At 38.6% G+C, this 16,175-nt stretch overlaps 1 long non-coding RNA gene across 1 annotated transcript in view; it reads left to right on the forward strand.

The window, feature by feature from the left end:
- Nucleotides 1-7,154: 7,154 nt before the first annotated feature.
- LOC147369785 (uncharacterized) overlaps nucleotides 7,155-16,175 on the forward strand; it is a 142,747-nt gene continuing 133,726 nt past the window's right edge. Inside the window, exons 1-2 of the long non-coding RNA XR_015167881.1 lie at nucleotides 7,155-7,335; nucleotides 8,882-8,939. This is a non-coding gene — a long non-coding RNA (uncharacterized LOC147369785). The remainder of the gene's footprint in view (nucleotides 7,336-8,881; nucleotides 8,940-16,175) is intronic.

Here is a 16,175-nt window from a genome sequence, read left to right on the forward strand (position 1 = left end):
GTCCAGTTCTAACGGTTGCTTCTTGGCCTGCACACAGATTTCTCAGTTTCTCCATTGCTGCCCTGCAAATAAATTCTTCAGTACCATTTTTCTAGATTCCATATATATGTTTTAGTATACGATATTTACCTTTCTCTTTCTGACTTACTTCACTCTGAATAATAGGCTCCAGGTTCATCTACCTCATTAGAACTAATGCAAATGCGTTCCTTTTTATGACTGAGTGATATTCCATTGTGTATATGTACCACAACTTCTTTATCCATTCATCTGTCACTGGACATCTAGGTTGCCTCCATGTTCTAGCTATTGTAAATAGTGCTGCAGTGAGCAATGGGATATATGTGTCTTTTTCAATTTTGGCTTCCTCAGGATATATGCCTAGGAGTGGGATTGCTGGGTCATATGGTGGTTTTATTCCTAGTTTTTTAAGGAATCTCCATACTGTCTTCCATAGTGGCTGGGCCCAGTATATTTTGAAATGTCCAAATATGTGAGGATTTTTAATTTGTCTCTTTATTAACTTCTTTTTTCATTTTACTCATTTTCAGTTTTTATTTTAGAGATACAAAATAAAAATATTCTTTATAAGAAATATAACTTAAGTGCTATTCTAAAAATGATTCCTCAGTATCATCATCTATGCAGTGCTAAAAGTGTCTTATGCATTTTGAACATTTTTGTTTTTCAGATTATATGCCTGGATCAGAATCCAAAAATTTTTCATATATTTTGATTGGTTGATATGAATTTAAGCTTCTTTCAATCTAACTCCATCTCCTTCCTCCCTGTCCCCACCTTGTTTTTTATTTTTGAGCAATTTGTGTTGTTAATTTGCTACTTTTTGGATTTTCCTGATTGTATCCTGTTGTGTACATTAACAGGTTCCTCTGTACTTTCTGTAAATTGATAGTTAAAATCTTAAGGTTGATCAGATTTAGAAGTAATCTTTGGTGAGATGGGTGGTGATGTGTTCCTTTTCCAGGAAGGTGATGGCCTCTCATTTTGTGATGTTAATTAGTAGGCTTCCATGCTCATTGTTGAGATCCATTAAATCATGACAAGTAGCAAAATACTAAATTTATCATATTTTCATTTATTAGCTAGAATACTTCTGCAAGAGAAATGTCTTCCATTCAACTCAGTTATCTTGTGGTCATTGATGATGGTCTTTATGATTCCTGTTTCTGAAGGTTATTGGAGGATTTTTTTTTTTTTATTGGGCTAATACACATTTTTTTCAATTGTTTTTCATACAGGGCTTTTAGGTGAACTTTTATTTGAATAAATATTTATGCAGCAAAAGTTATTTTGAAATGTTCCAAACTAAGCCATATAAATAAATGGCCAAGTGAGGAATTTTGGCAAGAGAAACACCATTTTGGATATTTGAGGTCCTGAGAATATTTGAAATCTTGTTAGGGCTGAAAAAAAAATGCAACAATATATGTTGAGAAGGAAATGGCAACCCACTCTAGTACTCTTGCCTGGAGAATCCCATGGAGGGAGGAGCCTGGTAGGCTACAGTCCATGGGGTCGCAAAGAGTCGGATACGACTGAGTGACTTCACTATATGTGTGGTAGCCATTGCTAATATCGTATAATCTAGCCATGTCATTTTATATGTGGTTCACTGGGGCTCATTCATTAGTTTGTTCAGTCATCAAATGTTCTCTGAGGCTTTTGTTCTCTGAGGAGGCACTGTTCCTGGTGCTGGATAAACTGCAGAACAAAGTCCCTGAGTTTGCTGTGCTTTATTGTGAGGTGGGGAAGCAACAAGTTAACAGATATGTTGAGAGGGTGAGAAATGACTTGAAAGAAATAAATACAGTGATGTGTTAGTGCTACTGGGTGGGACATCACTTTAGATGAGTACTAATGTTTCACATGAGATTTCCTTGACAGGAAGGGAGCCTGATAAGCAAAGATCTAGGAAAATGACTCTCCAAGCAGAGGGTACCACAAGGGCGAAGGCTCTGAAGTGTAAACAAGCTTGGTATGATTGAACTGCAAAAAGTCAATCAGTGTGACACACAGAGTGAGCGGGCAGAAGTGTGATGGAAGGCGAGTGGAGACAGGCAGGCAGGAATAGAGACGCAGAATTCAGCTTTTCTGGTCGATTCTGTCCTGATATATTTTGCATTTCATTTGGCATGATTCTGAGGCCCTAGTAGCTGTGTTTCTTCAGCATAACATGTGCTGCTGCAGAAGAGAATGTTTCAGAAATCACTTCTCTCTTCTTGTCTGCCTCTGCTCCAGTCAACATCTGTCCCTTAGAAAGCCAGTTCTGAAGGAAATCTGGCCCTTTGCTGCAGCCTCGATTTCGTTTCTGGTGGTTACAGCCTCCGTGTTTCCAGGGACCTGGTTGTGATTCGCTGATTTGAGCAGGGTTGAAGAGCCCGCTCCTGGACCATTCCTGCTTCGTGCTCTGCCCTGACCTCTGGTGGACTTGGCCTGTTAAGGCATAGACCAAGCTAGAAGCTGGAAGCCTTTGCCTTCTATCTCTACCTGCCTGATTTGGTTTGGAGTGTGCACTCTATTATGAAGGTTTTGAGAAGAGGCATAATTTCAGACACCACCATGGAGTGGCCAGATGGCTTTTGATCATTCAACACCTCTTATACTGGTATGGGAACCATTCTTTAAGAGTTTGCATGAGCACTGCATGCTAAGTTGCTCCAGTCATGTCCAGCTCTGTGCAACCCTATGGACTGTAGCCTTCCAGGCTCCTCTGTCCATGGAATTCTCCAGGCAAGAATATGGAGTGGGTTGCCTGTGCCCTCCTCCAGGGGATCTTCCTGTTCTAGGGATCGAACCCGAGTCTCTTATATCTCTTGCATTGGCAGGTGTGTTCTTTACCACTAGCATCACCTGGAAAGCCCTCTTTAGAGTTTGGATGGCATCAATCCTACCAGTCCCCCAGGCACAATGAATGGGTATAGGACCCAGCCTGACCAATGTGAACAATCATTCCTTTGGCCTGAAGGCTTGGTTTGGAAAGAGCATATGATCTAAACTGGGCAAATCAAGTCTTCTGTAAGGGTCTGATACTTAGACCTTTCCCTGGAGATGGAGTTCTATAGATTCCTGAATACCTGAATTGCCAGTAACTATCATCTCTTTGGCCCCTTGAGAGAGCTGGCCGAGAATTAAATTGACACCGAGGAAGAGGGTGGGTTCTGGAAATTCAAAGGGAGTAATTTAAGCTTCTGCTTCTGGGTGTGCCTAGGGTGAACTGATGAATTCCTTTTTTCTCTTAAGCTAGTTTCCGTTGGATTTCTGACATAAATGGAAATCTCCTAATTAATACTGCAACCAGTGTTAGTCATAGTTATTATTTTTGTAGATAATCCGAAGTAAATTTGAAGTATATATGGTGTGACACTTTCCTTTATGACACCACATTAGTAATTATATAGTGGTCTGGATGACAATATTTAAATGTCTCTCACTCCATGAGCAGGGGTCATATTTATTTTGTTCATCACTATAGGTCTTTGACTGGTTGATAGTAAGTCCTCAATAAATATTCATGGGATGAATAAATAGTTGTATGGCAATGTTTACTGATGTAAGAATGTAATTTCTCTTACCTAACACTATTGTGGTTATTGAAGAGAATATTCTTATTCCTAAGTGAGTCATGCTGAGGTGTTTGGAGGCAAAGTGGGATGATGTCCACAAATTAATTGGTTCAGAAAAAAAAAAAAAACTATCTTTCTATCTATATCAATCTGTGTATGTATGTCTGTGTTGAGAGAGAGGGAAAACACATATGAAAAAATGTTAATCTTTGTTGAAATCAAGTGACGGCAATACAGGTGTTTATTGTACTCTCCTTTCAACTTTTGTATGTTTAAAAATGATCAAAATTCAAATTAGGAAAAGAGAAAAGATGACCTTTATCTGAATGGGCACTCATGCTTGTGTTGCCTTTAAGAAATGTCCAATTCCCCAATTATAGGACAAGTATACCAGAGAAAGACCATTTGCATTACAAAATAACTTTTAATTTTCCAGGGGAAAAAAATCCCCTCAAGTCTTATTCAAATCATAGCAATTAAAATGATCCAATGAAGAGTTCAGCTGTGGGGGAAACTGGAATTAGCACTAGAGGGCAAGTCTTCCCTCCCTTCTTCCCTCCTTTTGTGTCTCCTTTCCCTCTCCCTTTCTTTTCTCTTTTTATTTCCCCCTTTCTTCCTTCAGTTATTTTGCTAAAATAAAAAAAATTTTTTTCCCTTTTTTTCTATTTTAACAAACTAGGAAGTTATTATAAAAAAATTTCAGACAATAAGGAAGGAGTAAAGGGGACAGCAAAAATTATCCTTGATGTTACTACCTACAGATAATAGTAAAAACAGTGCAAGGTATTATTCTAAGCATTTTACACATATTGACATGCTTAAACTTCACTCATAACCTGAGAAGGTAGTTCCTACTCTCATGCACATTTTACAGAAGAGAAAGTTGAGTAGAGGGTGTTAAGTTTCTGAGGATCAAATCCTACATGGCCTTGCTGAGAAAGAGACACTCTGGACTCTTTGGTAAAAGTCCTTTGCTACATACATACTTGCCCACATTCATGTGTGTATACAAATGTGTGCACATGATAATCACCCACATGTATATGGATTTGCACATATATGTATGCCACAATTACATGTGTAAACACACACATTTTACAAAACAATCATTTTATTCATGGTACTTTATGACTTGGTTTAAAAAAATATATATCACAACATTGTTAATCCTCTGAATAACAGGAAACTGTGGTGAGAGAGTTTAACTTGTCCTAGGCTGAGTGGAGCTGTGAACCTGGCTGGTTGACTCCAGAGCCTGTGTTCTTAGTCATGTACTGCTCCTTTTTTTTTTTTTAATCCAGTTCTCTAATTTTTGTGTTTTAGTTATTTCTTAGTCTTAATGTTTTATAAATAATGCTGTCATGAATATCTCAGAATAAACACTTTTAAGAATCCTCAAAATCTTAGCTCTTAGACCCCTAGACTTTATTTCTTTATTCACAAAGCAGATATTAAATAAACTAGAAAATATGCTCAGCAATAGGTCTTCCTGTAAAGCTGTGTCAACTGAGAGTTGGAAGGGAGACTTCTGATCGATTTTTCTGTTCTGGGCAAGAATCTTTTCTAACAATGACCTAGTAGCTGATATGATTACAATAGTAGTACCACCCCTTGAACACTATATTTCAACCACTGGGTCACACCTTTTTCCTTTATCATTTCCTTAATCTTTACAATAACTCTGTGAGGGAGGTGTTATCCCTGTGTGTTCAGATGAGAGCAAACATCCTGTGACATCTCTGAGAAGATGGGCAAAGCCTCTGTTTACACACATCTATGAGTGGGGAGCTCTGTTGTGCAAAGCAGACCAGACCACTTATGGAGCCCTGTAATTGCTTACTTACTATTGTAAGAATTCACTTACAATCACTGTAGAATTCACTAACTCTCTTTTCACACAATAGAGCTTGTTTAGATAATAACAATGAAAATAGCTGCCATTTTTTGGGCATTTGCAAGAGGCCAGCATTAGTTCTTAGTGTACTTTTCACAGGTATTTTTAATACCTCACTTATACATAATGACCTTATATGGGGGGCATATTATTTTTTTCCATTTTATATATGAGGTGACTGAGGCCTGTGGCTATTAACTAGTGAGGCCAAGACAGTCCCATCTCACCTGAATGTACTTACCTGATGGCTTTAGAACCTGACCTCTCTAGAAAGATGCCTGAGGGCGGGAAAGTTAAGATGATTAGTTCAGTCAACATAGAAGAATGTCAGTTTAGAGAGATGGAAAGCCGCTGGCCAAGTTCCTTCCTAAAACTTTCCAAAGTTTTCAGAATTTCATATAGTATGGACGTAGGTTGGAACAAGGAAAATTTAGATGGAAGTCTAGCAAACATTAATTATCACATCAACAAACATATCCGTAACATTTATTGATGTAGTAGGGGTTTGCTATAAAACCTAATATTGTGCTGTGTGCAAATTTACTTTAGAATCTATTGTGTTTATTCCTCTGTCATGGGTTGAATTGTGTGCACCCAAAAGATAAGTCTTAATTCCAGGTACTTATGAATGTGACCTTTTTTGGAAACAGACCTTTGAGATACAATCAAGTTAAGATCCAAAATCACTGCAGATGGTGTTAAGATCCAAAATGACTGCAGATGGTGACTGCAGCCATGAAATTAAAAGATGCTTACTCCTTGGAAGGAAAGTTATGACCAACCTATATAGCATATTCAAAAGCAGAGACATTACTTTGCCAACAAAGGTTCGTCTAGTCAAGGCTATGGTTTTTCCAGTGGTCATGTATGGATGTGAGAGTTGGACTGTGAAGAAAGCTGAGTGCCGAAGAATTGATGCTTTTGAACTGTGGTGTTGGAGAAGACTCTTGAGAGTCCCTTGGACTGCAAGGAGATCCAACCAGTCCATTCTGAAGGAGATCAGCCCTGGGATTTCTTTGGAGGGAATGATGCTGAAGCTGAAACTCCAGTACTTTGGCTACCTCATGCGAAGAGTTGACTCACTGGAAAAGACTCTGATGCTGGGAGGGATTGGGGGCAGGAGGAGAAGGGGACGACAGAGGATGAGATGGCTAGATGGCATCACTGACTCGATGGACGTGCGTTTGAGTGAACTCCAGGAGTTGGTGATGGACAGGGAGGCCTGGTGCGCTGCGGTTCATGGGGTCGCGAAGAGTCGGACATGACTGAGTGACTGAACTGAACTGAACTAATTTAATATGACTGGTGTCCTTAGAAGAAAAGGAAAGTGCCAGGTGAAGACAGAGACACACTGGGAGAATGTCACATGACAGCAGAGGCAGAGATTTGAGTGATGCAGCTGCAGGCTGTTGACCTGAAATAAATAGACTGCCAGTTACTTTTCCAGCAAAAATGAGTTTATTCAGAATCAGGAAAGAATTGCAGTTCGGGGTCTACCACCATGGCAAGCCATATGCAAGTCTCATCACAGCATAGGAGGGACAGTTAAAAGAGGGGGAAAAGGAATTTGGGAGGGCTGTAGTAAACAAAGAGTCCATGACTTTTCATTAGTTGAGTTGTTGCCAAGAGAAAAGAGGAGGTTGGTCTACTTCCCGTTGGGCTACGCTATTATCAGAGGTAATGGGAGCTCCCCCTTTTGGTCTCCTGACTATTTAATTGAGGTTTCTGTTTATTAATTTTTTACAAGGCCAAGGAACATCAAGGTTTGATGCCCCTTTAAGAAACTACAGAAATGCAAGGAAGGAGTCTATCTGAAGTCTCAGAGAGAGTGTGGTCCTGCTGATATCTTCATTTTAGGTATCTAGCAACTGTGTAGAATTATGGGGGAAATATATTTCTGTTGTTTTAAGCTCCCTCGTCTGTAGTGTTTTGTTACAACAGCCCTAGGAAACTAATACAACCTCCCATGCCACTTCTAGGAGTTGATAAACTATCCTCAAGATTTGAAGTCTGTTCAGTTGCATGGATGATTTCCTTTCGCTTGTTCCCTCTGGGATTTTCAAACTTCAGTGTGTGTAAACAAAAAATACATATATATATATATGTATATGTATGTATTCTGCAGTTCGTTTGGAGAATTTTTAAAAGTTGAAGTATAGTTGACTTACAATATTGTGTTCATTTCAGGTATTCAGTGAAATGATTTTGTTATACATATATATATATATATATGTATACATCTATATATATTTTTTGTCAATTCTTTTCCATTATAGTTTATTACAAGATATGGAATTTTCCAGGCAAGAATACTGGAGTGAGTTGCCACGCCCTTCTCCAGGGGAATTCCCGACCCAGGGATCAAACCCCATTTCCTGAATTGGAGGCAGATTCTTTACTGTCTGAGCCACCAGGGAAGATAAAGTTCCTTGTGCTATACAGTAAATCCTTGTTGTTTGTGAGGATTTTTTTCAATAGATAATTTTCACTGAAAGTTTTTTCACATTTGTTCATTTAGAATGTGACTCCCAAGCTTCTTTGTATTGTATTTCTCTTTGCTTTCTCTCCCCTAGGTGATATCCCTTCAGTTTTTGTTGAAATATTTTCCTAGGCCATTTGCCAACCAAATGTATTCTCTTGTGAATGTACTATCGTGGATCAATGCCTCTCTTAAAGTGTGGTACTTGGTATAGGGATTATAGTGGGACTGATAACTTCCCTGCTGTGGATATGAGCACTGTACTTCTATCAGTGAAATCTCTGCTTTTTTTTTTAAAACAGCCACACAGCAGCTATTTAATTGAAACCCCACATCTTTTTTTTTTTTAATGTTTAGCTCCTAAGTCTGATTTTATACCTTTTAAAACATGCCGAATTATAGATGTTTTAGGACACCTAAATATAGAGTGTTACTTTGCTCCTATTAATTTTTTATTGTATGCAACTAAGATTAGATCTAATATGCAGTACAGTGATTATAGATACAAAACTCTACTATGAACAAAAAAATTAAACTTACCAAGAGACTAGATCTTAATTGTTCCCAGTACTAGAGGAAGTGATAATTATGTGACTTGGTAGAGGTATTAGCTCAGGCTACAATGATAGTGAAAGTCGCTCAGTCGTGTCCGACTCTTTGCGACCCCATCTACTATACAGTCCATGGAATTCTCCAGGCCAGAATACTGGAGTGGGTATCCTTTCCCTTCTCCAAGGGATCTTCCCAACCCAGGAATCAAACCCAGGTCTCCCGCATTGCAGGCAGATTGCAATATAAATGTATCACATCAGTATATTCCATACCTTAAATTTACAAAATGTTGTATGTCAAAAATATCTCAATAAGAAAAAAAAAATCTAAAAAATGTATTTTTCCCTCAATCACTCTCTTTTTCTCTTCAAGCTTGTTGGTCTCATGAGAGGAGTCTCCCCATTACAGACTTCATCTCCAGATTAAATAAGTAAGTTTGCTTTTTAAGCATATTTATGAATATCACTTTCTTCCTTCAGGTTTGTGCCATGTTTTTGCATTCAGGTTTGGATGGTTGCTCCATCTTCCATCTATTTGTGTGGCTCTGGTGGGAGTTTTCTGTGTATTAAATACGTTGCTTTCTTTAGATGCTGTCTTCTCTTTCTGACTCTTGAGGAGAATCTGTGAATTTCTTTTTAGTTAGAATGTTACTAAGACAGACTTAATGCCTCTGGATTGTACCCATCTTTTAAGAATATCAATGTAATAATATATTTATATAGAGACAACGGGTAATAAAATTTACTAATAATTATTGGGTTTCTTCCTATGTGCTAGGCATTCTCATTTAAGAAAATTGAGGTGGAAGTCACATATTATAAAATCAACCATTTTAAAGCAAACAATTCAGCGGCATCAAGTACATTCATAATGTTGTACAACTACTGCCTCTGTCTAGTTAAACATTTTCATCACTCCGAAGTAAAACCCCCTACCAATTAAGCATTTTCTCCCTCTCCTTCCTCCCCTCAACTTCTGGCAGCCATCAATCTGCATTTTGTCTATATGGCTTTTTGTATTCTGGATATTTCATATAAATGAGATCATATAGTATGTGACTTCTGTTTGCCATTTTTCTCTCAGCATGGTTTGCAGGATCATCCATGTTGTAGCGTGTTTCAGTACTTGTATTTCTTTTTGTGACTGAATGATGTTCCATTCTGTTGATGGTCATTTATGCTGTTTCCACCTTTTGGCTATTGTGAATAGTGCTGCTATGAACATACCTGCGTATGTACTTGTTTTAGGGTTATGTTATAAACTGTGCCTTTTAGGACTTGGAAAACACTGTCATTCTTTTTCTAGGAAACCTTTATTTGGGTGCCTGTGCAATTTGTAAATAGAATGATACAACCATAGAAGATTCATTCATTTTGTAGGGCTTGCTCTCTCCTGGATTATGTTCACATTTCTGGGACATATTTCAAGCTGAATGAGTCCATCAACATTATTATCATCCCCCTGACACTGGTGATGGTAGCTATCATTTGAGAGCCTATCATATCATAGATACTATTTTTATCCACATTTCACAGATGGAGAAACTGAGGCTTATGAAACTTAAGCATCTTTCCCAAGGGATAGACTAGTGATAGAGCTAGGACTAAAACCAAAATCTTTGTGACTCTAAAACTTGAGCTATGTGACAGTTACGTGCCCGAGTTTTCCAATTTTCATGAAGTTGGCTTTTTCCCCTAGTTTTAGTGGATAGCTGCTGACCATCAATAATAATAAACCTTCAATCAGTCAGTCCTGAAATCAGTTCAGTGAGTCAGAACCATCACTGAAAACTGAAATGGAATGGAATAAGATGGAAAATACCATGTAGTAAGGGTATTATTTGATTAAACTTGCATTTTTCACGTGTGTGGCATGTACATATGTGTCTGCATGAAGTAGTGATATAAAATGTATTTCTTATTGTGCGTTGCAGTCAAAAGGTTTGAAAAAATGCTCTAAGCCACTCAGGTTCGTTTTGATCAATGAATGTTCATCATACGTTTGAACTCTTATACAACCCCATATGTTTGAGTTTTTATACACCCAAACAGTTGCTAGTTTCTTCATTCTCAAATATGGAGAATTTGCTCTCATCCTCCAAGTTCACAAATTACTCAACTATGATATTTTTTGCCTCTTCATAGCCATCATTGACTGATATTACATGCAGTTTTACATGGGTGCAAGCCTTTGAAATTCTGTTACCCTTCATTATTAAATAACACACATACAAAAAAGTGCACATTTAATAAGTACTTTAATAAGTGATAGCCCACATCAATTTTCACTTAACACAAACAGACCATTTGTGCTGTTTTGTCACTTACTGGCACCCACATCAGACGAGCAAGACACGAAACTAGACATTTTCCCTGCTGTTCATCACATAGCACAAATGCAATTTGGGGGCTCTGGTCCCCAGACAGCCTCCGGGAAGGGCTCCTGTGGATATGCAGATGACAATTCCACATGGTAAATGTTTGGTTTTCTTCACGTCAGTAGCAATCCACAGCAGTTCTCTGGGGACACTTTCAAAGGCCAGTTTGAAAATTTGTTCCTTAAAAACACAATGTTTTAAAAAATTTATGATGAGAACATATTAAAAATGCCAAGTTGTTGGTAAAAAGCCCCAAAGCATCCTTTTAATAAATTGGAGTGAATTATAACTTAAATCCTACAAAACAGAATTAGGGTTTTACATTTTTATTTGTCTCAATGCAAGAATTCAGTCTCTCACTGAAACATTAAAAAAAAAAGTCATGCAGAAAGTTCAAGGGATCGTTAATCAGGTAGGGATGGTTGTGGAAACTGATCATTGAGTAATGCTGTTGAAACACCCTTTGGTGTAAAACACTATGCCAAGTGTTGAGAAAAGGGAAAAATTATGATATAGCAAGCTGCTTCAGAAAGCTAGCCAACAGGAGACTCCTATGTGTGTTTGTAGGATAGATTTAAAGGAAGTTCATCAAAATCTTGTATGAAATTAATGGTAGAAAAGTAGAATTATAATGTCTGTTAAAAAGGGAATAAATACATTCTGGTGGAATCATCCAATGGGATAACAGAAAGCTATTAATAAGAAAGAGGGAGACTTCCCTGGTGGTCCAATGGTACAAACTGTGAAGAATGGTTAACCTGAGGAGTGGGCTTGGGGTCAGGGGAAGATATTACAGTAAGGACTTCAGAGCAGAAAGGTAGGGCAAGTCTGGGTACTGGTTGATATTGCTAAACTTCTGCATCAGCCCTGAAATAGCCAGAAACAATTAAATTGTGAAATTATGCAAGCCGTATCCATTGTTCAGTTCAGTTCAGTTGCTCAGTCGTGTCCGACTCTTTGCGACCCCATGAATCACAGCACGCCAGGCTTCCCTGTCCATCACCAACTCCCGGAGTTCACCCAAACTCATGTCCATTGACTCAGTGATGCCATCTAGCCATCTCATCCTTTGTTGTCCCCTTTTCCTCCTGCCCCCAATCCCTCCCAGCATCAGGGTCTTTTCCAATGAGTCAACTCTTCGCATGAGGTGGCCAAAGTACTGGAGTTTCAGCTTTAGCATCAGTCCTTCCAATGAACACCCAGGACTGATCTCCTTTAGAATGGACTGGTTGGATCTCCTTGCAGTCCAAGGGACTCTCAAGAGTCTTCTCCAACACCACAGTTCAAAAGCATCAATTCTTTGGCGCTCAGCCTTCTTCATAGTCCAACTCTCACATCCATACATGACCACTGGAAAAAACATAGCCTTGACTTGACAGACCTTTGTTAGCAAAGTAATATCTCTGCTTTTGAATATGCTATCTAGGTTGGTCATAACTTTCCTTCCAAGGAATAAGCGTCTTTTAATTTCATGGCTGCAATCACCATCTGCAGTGATTTTGGAGCCCCCCAAAATAAAGTCTGACACTGTTTGTTTCTCGTGGCTAAAAGCAATTCTATTCAGTGCCGTAAAAAAAGCCTTGTTGAATTGAAAATATTGATGAATTCAAGGAGGTGACTCAAGCTATATAAATACAAGATAAATAACAATGCAAGACTATGTGTACTGAGTATCAAATGGATAGCCTGGTGAACCTATCAAGAAGATCTTCATGGAAGAGAGAAAATGTGAAGTGATTTCAAAAGCTAGTAATAGTAAAAATGTGGATTTAATAATTAGTTGTGCAAAAAAAAGTCACATTGGGTTTTGATAACTCAACTTGGTCTCATTTTTTTGACTATTCTTTTTCTAAAGTGCTTTTGATATGGACCATTTTAAAGTCTTTTTTTGAATTTGTTACAATATTGCTCATGTTTTATGGTTTTTTTTTTTTTTTGGCCTCAAGGCACATGAGATCTTAGCTCCCCAACTAGGGATTGAACCAGCACCCCCTGCATTGGAAGGCAAAATCTTAACCACTGGACCACTAGGGAAATCCCTTGAGACTTTCTAATAGCAAAAAACACACTATTAGTTCATTCTAGCTATACTGAGTCAAGTCAGTATTTTCTGCTTTACTCCCTTATCTCTGGTTGGCATCCAAGTTCTGAAGGGCTCATGTGGTATCGTGGACTCACTTTCCGTGTGTGCATGTGTAGGTGCACGTGTGGGTGCATGTGAGTGCCCGTTTGTCTGTGTATTGTTCCCTAATTTTGGGACTTTACAGGGAGGGGCTAAACGCAGGGCTCCTTCGCAGAGATGGGGAAACTGAGACGTATGAAACTTGATGCCTCCCATAAGTGATACACCGATAAGTAATAGGACTGGAAGTAAGACTCTTCGGAAGTGTTTATGTCTTTTGCATCCCTTCCAACTCATCTCCTTGCCCAGTGCCTACAGAAGATTTTTTCCACCTCTCATCGTGTCAATAAAAAAAGTAACTAAACAGTTGTCTCCCATGAAACATTGTTTTGCGTTAGGGTTTTTGCCTTTAGAAAGCAAATCCAACCTGTCCAAAAGAAAGTCTTGATCTTCCTCCCATAGACTTGCCCTATTCATATCTTTCCCAACCTTCCAGTTGTTTAGGCCATGAACTTTTATCATCCTTGGTTTTCTTCATTATCTCATATCCCACATCCAAAGCATCAGCAAATCTCATGAAAGAAACCTAGAATCTAACCGCTTCTCAACACTTCTGCTACTGCCACCTTAATCTAAGCTTCTATCATCTTTGACCTGCATTACAGTGGAAACCTACCAACTGGTCTCTGTGCTTCCGTTCTTGCTTATCCCAATAGTCTATTCTCAAACAGCAGCCAGAATCATTCTGTTAAAACATGTAAGTTAGGTCATGCCACTTTTCTGCTCAAAAAGCTCCATTGACATCTCATCTGACTCTGAGTAAAAGGTTTTTTTTTTTTTTTTTTAATAAGAATCCTTATTTATAAAAGGCCTTAATTCACACCCCTGTTACATAAGTGACTTAATTTCTTTTTACTCTTTTACTTGATCATTCTGTTCCATAAATTTCTTCTTTTCCTCAAAATGCCAGTCATACCTAGGGTGCTCCCCTCCCAGAAATCTGAGTGTTTCACCCCTTGCTTCGCTACAAGTCTTTGCTCAAGTGAGACTTACCTTGACCTTCCCACTTAAAATTGCAAACCCTTCCCTATTCCCCCCATGCTCCTCTATGTTCTGTTATTTTCCATAGCACTTATCAGCATATAAAATATGATATCACTTACTAATTTTTCTTATTGTCTGTCTCCCCTGAAAAGAATGCAAACCCAACAAAAGCAGGCAGTTTTGTCTGTTTTATTTACTGATGTATCTGTAGCACTTAGAAACCTGCTTATCACATAGCAGATGGTCAGTGATTATTGTTGAATGAATAAGTGCTGTGCTAAGTCCTGTCAGTTGTGTCCGACTCTTTACAACTCCATGGACTCTAGCCCGCCAGGCTCCTTTGTCCATGAGATTCTCCAGGCAAGAATACTAGAATGGGTTACCATTTCCTTCTCTGGGTATAGCACAAATAAATGAATTAGATGTATCTAGATTTCTCATTTAAGCAATAAAACTTGAAATATTATGTAAAAAGACAAAGTCATTAATAAAATACAGATCTTTATGTCCTGTTGCAACTTGAAAGTATACTATAAGACATGGCATGTTCAGAGTACAAGGAGAAAGTGACATTAAAAATCATTTGTCCAGTATGGATATTCCTTAAAAAACTAGGAATAAAACCACCATATGACCCGGCAATCCCACTACTAGCCATATACCCTGAGGAGACCAAAATTGAAAAGACACACATACCCCAATGTTCACTATAGCACTATTTACAATAGCTAGAACATGGAAGCAACCTAGATGTCCATCAAGAGATGGATGGATAAAGAAGTTGTGGTACATATGTACATATGTACAATGGAATATTACTCAGCCATAAAAAGGAAAACATTTGAGTCAGTTCTAATGAGGTAGATAAATGTAGAGTCTATTATACAGAGTGAAGTAAATCAGAAAGATAAAGCAAATATCACATACTAATGCATATATGTGTTGGAGAAGACTCTTGAGAGTCCCTTGGACTGCAAGGACATCCAACCAGTCCATTCTGAAGGAGATCAGCCCTGGGATTTCTTTGGAAGGAATGATGCTAAAGCTGACGTTCCAGTACTTTGGCCACCTCATGTGAAGAGCTGACTCATTGGAAAAGACTCTGATGCTGGGAGGGATTGGGGGCAGGAGGAGAAGGGGACGACAGAGGATGAGATGGCTGGATGGCATCACTGACTCAATGGACATGAGTCTGAGTGAACTCCGGGAGTTGGTGATGGACAGGGAGGCCTAGCGTGCTGCGATTTATGGGGTTGCAAAGAATTGGACACGACTGAGCAACTAAACTGAACTGAACTGAATGCATATATATGGAATCTAGAAAAATGGTACTGATGAACCTATTTGTAGGGCAGCAGTGGAGACACAGACCTAGAGAACAGACTTATGGACACGGTGGGAGGGGAGGGAGGAGAGGATGGGATGTATGGAGAGAGTAACATGGAAACTTACATTACCATATGTAAAATAAATAGCCAATGGGAATTTGCTATATGACTCAGGGAGTTAAACCAGGACTCTGTAACAACCTAGAGGGATAGGATGGGGAGAGAGGTGGGAGGGAGGTTCAAAAGGGAGAGGACATGTGTATACCTATGGCTGATTCATGTTGATGTTTGAAAGAAACCAACACAATTCTGTAAAGCAATGATCCTTCAATTAAAAAAATAAATTAATTAAAAATTAAAATTAATCATTTGTCAGTCATCACATTGTCTAACTGACTCCATCTGAAAACTTACAGGCAAGAGGCCCTATAAAACATTGAAAAAGAATTAAAACATTAACACTTTGAAAAAAAATAAAAACATTACTTCCTTTCTTAGCCTCCTTCACTAGGTTCATCCTTGTAGAAATGGCCCTCCATCATTAGGAGGTTTTTGTTTTCTCATACCCCAGTGAGCTAGAGCAGAGCTTCTCAGACTTTAATATGCATGCCTATCACCTGTGTGATATGATTCATTAGGTCTAGGTAAGGCCCGAGAATCTGCATTTCTAGCAAGCTCTCAGATGATGCCATTCCTGTTACTGTGGTCCACACAGTAGCATGGCAAGGATTCTGTTTAAAATCTCTGTCTTGGGCTTTTTATTCTGTTTTTTAGAAGCCAGGGTTGAATGGGGAG

Source organism: Bos grunniens, chromosome 7 (genome assembly GCF_055505025.1).
Source record: "Bos grunniens cultivar Pamir isolate PY7600 chromosome 7, Bosgru_T2T1.0, whole genome shotgun sequence".
In the NCBI taxonomy this organism is placed as follows: domain Eukaryota; kingdom Metazoa; phylum Chordata; class Mammalia; order Artiodactyla; family Bovidae; genus Bos; species Bos grunniens.